Here is a 7134-nt window from a genome sequence, read left to right as displayed (position 1 = left end):
ATAAGGAAAAGGGGATGGCGTATTCTCTTAGCTACTTCCTGCTGAAAAGGGACGCTGTAGGTTTCAGGGTGAAGATCTTCTCTCACTACTCTAAAGGGCGATAACTGGTATTTCTAAATATATACTGGTCACATTGTTGTTGTTGTTTACCTTCAAGTTGGACCCAACCCATAGGTGACCCTCGGGTGGGTTTTCATAGGCAGTTAATCGTCCCAGAAGAGATTGCCCATCCTTCTTCTATGGTGCAGCTGGCTGATTTGATTCCCTTGTCTTCAGAATTGCAGTACAGCTTCTTGCTACTAGGCCATCAGATGTATGCTGTTAATGTGTTTTTTACATAGTAAAGCCAACAGGGAGCAAATTTGTATTAACTTCTAATCAGAACCAACCATCATGAAGGAATGAACTACTAGTTCAAGGGCCTCGGGCAGTAATCTCAGGGGATATGAAATTCAGTTGGCATAATATAGTCCACAAAGACCATATTCTACATGCTACTTTGGTAAGTAGAAGTGTCAGTTTTAAAAACTTGTCAAAAAGAGAAAAGAAAATCAAAGATACACAGAAACAATTAGCCCAACAGATTAATGGACCATTCAAACTCCCACCTGTTAGACTGAAAGCAGGGAAACTAGATGGTCATCAGCTAATTCATGGCTGAACCAGTTTAAAAGGGGTCACAGTAGAAGAGCCTGAGTAGAGTGTGTGAAGAATGTGGAACACAACTTAAAAATGGCCAGGACTGCTGAATATCTTCTGCAGACTGGTGGGTCACTAAAGACTATGGCTATTAAATATCCAGCTACAGTAGAAATTATGGGAAATTATGGTACGTGATGCAATGGAATATTACACAGCGTGCAGGAGCGATGATTTTGTAAATCACAACCTAACTTGGGAGGGATTGCAGATCATTATGCTGCGCGTCTCATCAAGACAAAGACTGTATAAAATCATTATTGTAGCATGTCTGAGGATCCAAGGGGGAAGGTCGGGTACAACAGAGGGGTGAGGATGGCCGTGGGGTGGAGGGTGGTTAATCATAGGGTCACACAATTTGATGAGTGGAGGTGAGGGTGAAGGAAATGCGAAAGATTCTGTGTGAGAAAAAAAAATGTATATGAACTTTGTGAATAAGTAAGTATAAAAAACCCATAAAACCCACAACCAAACAAGGCAAACTGGAACAAAAGTCAGCCTTCTGGCTCAATTCCTAAACAAAAGAAAACAACGACAACAACAACAAAATAGATAGCCCGCAGCAATCCTGAAGACACACGGTTCAAATCCACTGGCTACTTTGGGGGAGAGAAATGGGCAATCTCTTCCCATGTGATTAACTGCCTCTGAAAACCTGCTGGAGGGTCAGTTATGGCGCATTGCTGACTTGATGGTAAACAACAACAACCACAATATGAGCAATAACACGAGGAAGGCATCTAGTTCTTAGAAAAAGCAACTGTATAACATCCAAAGAGCAACATTTACTCAGGGATAAAGAGTGGGAGTCAGGAAAGGGTAGGCGATAAGAATTAATGGATGCAAGAATCACAGGAGGGAGTAGGGAGAGTCCGGTTATTCATCCTAGAGAGGGTTAAATCAGGCTACTCCTTGGAGGCAAGGATTCTGGGGCTTCGTCTGACATACTTTGGACATGTTGTAAGGAGAGACAGGTCTTTAGAGAGGGACATCATGCTGGGTAGAGTAGAGGCACGGAGCAGGAGGGGAAGACTCTCTATGAGGTGGATTGATTCAGTGACGGGGGTAATCGGGATGGGTGTGTCAGAGGCAATGAGATTGGCGCAGGATAGAGCACAGTTTAGGGTTGTTGTACATAGGGTCGCTATGAGTTGCAAACAACTTGACGGCACATAACTACAGCAATCATAATAAAAATATTTGGTAGCCAGTCTTGAGATGAAATTACTCCTGAAGCCTAGAGAGTTGAGCTGTGGTATTGTCGATGAATATTGAAAGCAGTGAATGAAGTCTATCTTGGAAGATGCGTAAGTGGGGTGCTCCTTAGAGGCAAGGATGGCGTACCTTGCCTCACATGCTTTGTGCGTGTTGGCAGGAGGCACGAGCCCTTGGGAAAAGTACCGGATCATAAAAAGCAAGGAAGACATTCAACAAAATGCACTGACACGGTGACGGCAAGGATGGCGAGCTTGGTGGATATGGTGAGCACGGTGCCGGATAGGGCACGGCTTCGAACCCGCTGTCCAAAGGGCCACTCTGAGTCAAGCTGCCTTGACGACACCTGACAGCAACAACCGCCAGAATATATTAAGAAATTTGAGATTGCAGAGTATCAAACAGGCTCCAGTTGGTTTGAACCAGTCCCGTCATGGTTGATGAAGCAAAATCAGAAGAGAATTGAATTTTTACAATTTTAAAGAGCTGGAACAATACTGGAATGGAAAATTTATGCTCCAAACCCCTGTTTTTGGAACAACAATCACTATCAGCCCGGATATATCAAGGCAAATAGTATTGTTTAAAAGTCAAAACTCACCCTTCTTGACATTGTTCAGTTTCTGTAAGTGGCAGAGAGCACTTAATTTTAAGTTTTTCTGATTAAGGCCTTCTCTAGCAATGGAAATCAGTAAGCAAAACAAGCAAGCTGGCAAGCACCGTTAAGATCCTAATATTTCAGTCTTCCCTGTTTCTGGTATACTTAGCAGGATGTCATCATCAACCCAGCGCACAAGCAAAATAAAATTGCTTGCATGAGGCCCTGGGTACAGTGAAGGAGCGGAGGCTGGGAGAAATTCAATCTTTGGCTTAGAAAAATCTAATTCTCTCAAGGTATATTGAAGTCTGCAAAGCAGTTATCTTTCTGAGCAGCTAGATGCAACCTGGAAATGTAACTCCTAATAGCCTTGGTGAGATTAAGTGAAGGGTCTGTGATTGTGGTGGTCGCACACAGGTCACGTAGGATCTGATGCCAGCCCCTCCCAGGCCAGTCGATTCCTATAGTGGCGTCCATACTGCCCCTTGCTTGTCACCTCTTTCCCGCTGGCCCCAATTCACTGGTGCACTCTCTAGGACGAAGGAGAAATGAGTAGCTCGACAGTTTTGAAGGATAAGTTTAATAGAAATTGATGGAAGCAGCCCAAGAAGGCCACCATTCTATTATTCTTGTTTCCAGAAAGGTTATCAGGGCTCACTGGAGCCAAGCTCTCTTGTTGAAGCATTTTGGAAGTGAAGAGACTTGGTGTTTACAGCGCTTGCAAGGGAATTGGGCGAGAAGTTGCAAGGGAAATGAATTTGAACTGTAATTGATATGAGGTCAGTCACAAGGATGACTGGAGGGATCAGAGTTACAGGACAGGTTTTGGAGGGCATAGAAATTATTGCACCAAAGTTGGCACAGGACCGCTTTGTTGTATGCAGTGTAATTTATGGCAAAGGTCCATTTGAGGCTCTGGTTTAATTATAAAGCATGTGTCAAACTCTGGTTCGAAATATGTTGGGAAATGTGTGAATTGATTTGATGGAGATATTGTAATTCTAATACCCTCTACTTGTAGCAGTTAGCCTCTGAAAGAATTCAGACTTCTAAAGACAAAATGATTGTTTATTAGGCAGCATCTGGAATTATGCTCTATGTTTTTACTTCAATTAATTGTTTCCAATATTTGGATTTTGTTTTCTCTGATTACCTCTCTGTTCCTTTCTCTATTTCGCTTTCTTATTCTCCCATGTTTCCCCTTCTATTTCTTTATCATTTCAATAATACCTTAAATCCACACAGAAGGGGAGGAAACAGGATATCTTCCATAAGTTTCCCAAAGATTTTTGTCTATCCCCAAATGCAGGCTGATTAAGTTTTCATTATTCTCACCTATATTCTTACACTCTTGGCACCAGTAGCCAGGAAATAAAAAACGTATTGTGATGGGAAAGTCTGCGGTTAGGGACCTCTCTAAAGTACTCAAGAGCAACGGTGTCTCTCTGGAGACTAAGGTGCGCCTGATACAGGCCATGGTTTTTGCAATCACTTGTTATGCATCAGAAAGTTGGACAATAACTAGGGATGATAGAAGGAGAATTGATGCCTTTGAGCTGTGGTGCTGGAGAAGAGTATGGAATGTACCATGGACTGCCAAGGAAACAGATTCATCCTAGAGAGGGTTAAACCAGGCTGCTCCTTGGAGGCAAGGATTCTGGGGCTTCGCCTGACATACTTTGGACATGTTGTAAGGAGAGACAGGTCTTTAGAGAGGGACATCATGCTGGGCAAAGTGGAGGGACAGCGCAGGAGGGGAAGACCCTCTATGAGGTGGATTGATTCAGTGACTGGGGTAATCGGGATGGGTGTGTCGGAGACAATGAGATTGGCACAGGATATAGCAGGGTTTAGGGCTGTTGTACATAGGGTCTCTATGAGTCGCAAACGACTCGACGGCACATAACAACAACTGCAATATTCTTACATGACTCTTCAATTTAAGTTTTTCACATTCCTTTAGAATTTTTTTTTTTTACTGAGGATAATTATTGTTGTTTGGTGCTGCCAAGTCACATATGACTAATAGCAACCCTGTGAACAACAGATCAGAGCCCTGTCTTGTGCCATTCTCACCATCTCTTACACACCTGTAATCCCTGTGTTAATTCACCTGCCTGCAGGACTTCCTCTTCTTCACTGTCCCTCTACCTTTCAAAGCATGATGCTCCTCTCCAAGGATTAACCTCTTTTAGCAGCCTGCCTAAGTATGTGAGATGAAGTTCTAGCATCTTTACCTCCAAAGAGTGCTTTGGCTGCACCTTCTCCAGAAACTGTTTGTTCTTTTGACAGTTCATTGGATATTCAGCACCCTTCTCCAAAACTACAGTTCAAAGGCATAAATAATTCTTCTATTTTACTACCATACAACAGTTTTTATACTTGTTAATTTTCACTACAAGTATTCTGGGAAAAAGAAAAAGATATAAATTTATTATGGGATCTGAAGAAACTGAAATAAAGCGAGTGACCACGGAAAACTGAGAAAGAAACCAGACCATACAAAAGAAAAGCCTTCTCTACAATTTTGGTTAATTATGCCTGGTGATCATTGTTTTGGTGTGGCTTGTCCTTGTTATAGAAACAATAAGAGAGGCAAGAGACAGGAGGAAAAAAAAACCCTAACTCAGTCCCATAAGGACAAAGACTGTATCAAACAGTTATTGTAGAATGAGCGTGATGATCCCAGGGGAGGGGGAAGCGTAGGGGTGAGGAGGAGCAGGGGTGGGATGGAGTGGGTGGGAATTAATCATGGGGTTGCAAAATTTGATGGATGGAGGAGGTTAGGGAAACGGGAAGGAATTGGGGTAAGAAACAATGTATTAGAATTTTGCAAATTAACAAGTATAATTTTAAAAAAACTGAAAAGAAAAAAGAGAACAAAAATCTGTAAGAACATCTTTGAAAGTTTGCTTCTTTGTGTCTTTCAACTATTATGAAAATAAGAATACATTTTCTGTATTTCATTCTTGAGTCTTCAAGGACCCCAATTAATGTGAGGGCAGGGACAGAGCCTCAGCAGTGTAAGCTTTTCTTAATTAGTGTGTTACTTACATTTGTAATACGTTCTCTCGTTTCCTTTGTTGTACCCACCAGTCCTCCTAGTTCAATATTGTGTGTGTATCTCTCAAGGACATTATCCCTGGGAGCTTCTCCTGAAAATACTCTTTCAATCTGCCATCCTCTCTACACCTTGGTTCTCAGAGCGCTGTGACAAGATCAACAGCATAAGACATTCATGGGAATTTGCTACTTCCTGAATTCTTGGTCCTTTAGTCAAACCCCAAAACAACTCTACTTCCCTTGAATCAATGTCGACTCATAGAGACTCTATAGGGCAGAGTAAAATGACCCCAGAGGCTTTCCAAAACTGTGATGTTTATGGAAGCAGACTGGCAGGTCTTTCATCTATGAAGCTGGTGGCTTAGACATACAAAACTTTTGTTTAGTAGTTTGACTTTTATCCACTGAGTCTTGCTGAATCAGAAATCCTACAGGGAGAGCCAGCAACCTCTTGTAATAAGTACTCTAGGTGATTTTGATGCATACTTAAGCTTTGGGTTCACTCTCAAAACCTCAATACTCTGTTACATATTTACATGGATTGTGCATTACATCTACTAGATAACATGTCTCTGGGGGGTGTCCATGATGCTTTTGTTTTCACAATCCTACAAAAGTTAAAAGACATTAAAATTTCGTGAACATTCATATGGAAAGGAGCATAATAGGGGATGTTGTTGTTATTGAGTGCTGTGGAGTTGGAAATGACCCATAGCGGACCCTCTGGGTTTTCAGAGGCAGTTAATCGCAGGGGAGAAGATTGCCCATTCTTCTCCTGTGGAGCAGCTGGTGGACTCGAGCCTGTGCCTTTGAGATTGTAGGGCAGGCTATTACCACTAGGGGATGTTGTTGTTGTTGTTATGTGCCTGTCAAGTCACTGGGGACTCATAGTGACCCTATGTACAACAGCCCTAAACCTTGCTCTGTCCTGTGCCAATCGCACTGTCTCTGACACACCCATTCCGATTACCCCAGTCACTGAATCAATCCACTTCATAGAGGGTCTTCCCCTCCTACGTTGTCCCTCTATCCTCCCAAGCATGATGCCCCTCTCCAAGGACCGGTCTTTCCTTACAACAAGTCCAAAGTATGTTAGATGGAGCCTCAGAATCCTTGCCCCTAAGGAGCCGCCCGGTTTAACCCTTTCCAGGATGAATCTGTTTGTTTTCCTAGCAGTCCATGGTATTCTCAATACTCTTCTCCAGCACCACAGCTCAAAGGCATCAATTCTCCTTCTGTCCTCCTTGGTCATTTTCCAACTCTCTGACGCATAACAAGTGATAGCAAAGACCATGGGCCTGTATCAGTCGCACCTTAGTCTCCAGAGAGACACCATTGTTCCTCAGTACTTTGGAGAGGTCCCTAACAACACTTAGAAAAAAAACCAAGAGGGAAATAGGATTCAAATGCAGTTTCTCAGTTTTCCAATTTTTCTTTTACTTTTACTGAATGAATTGGATAATGACCCAATCTCTATTCTCTGAATGACCACATTCCTTCCTATTTAGCTTCGGAGCATGTCTGCTGACACAAAGAACAGACATGGGCTTCCATGTTGT

This window comes from Elephantulus edwardii, unplaced genomic scaffold (genome assembly GCF_000299155.1).
Source record: "Elephantulus edwardii isolate Elephantulus edwardi_28Jun2011 unplaced genomic scaffold, EleEdw1.0 scaffold00037, whole genome shotgun sequence".
Taxonomy (NCBI): Eukaryota; Metazoa; Chordata; class Mammalia; order Macroscelidea; family Macroscelididae; genus Elephantulus; species Elephantulus edwardii.
The sequence above is the reverse complement of the archived record's forward strand: the minus strand, read 5'-3'. Positions refer to the sequence as shown.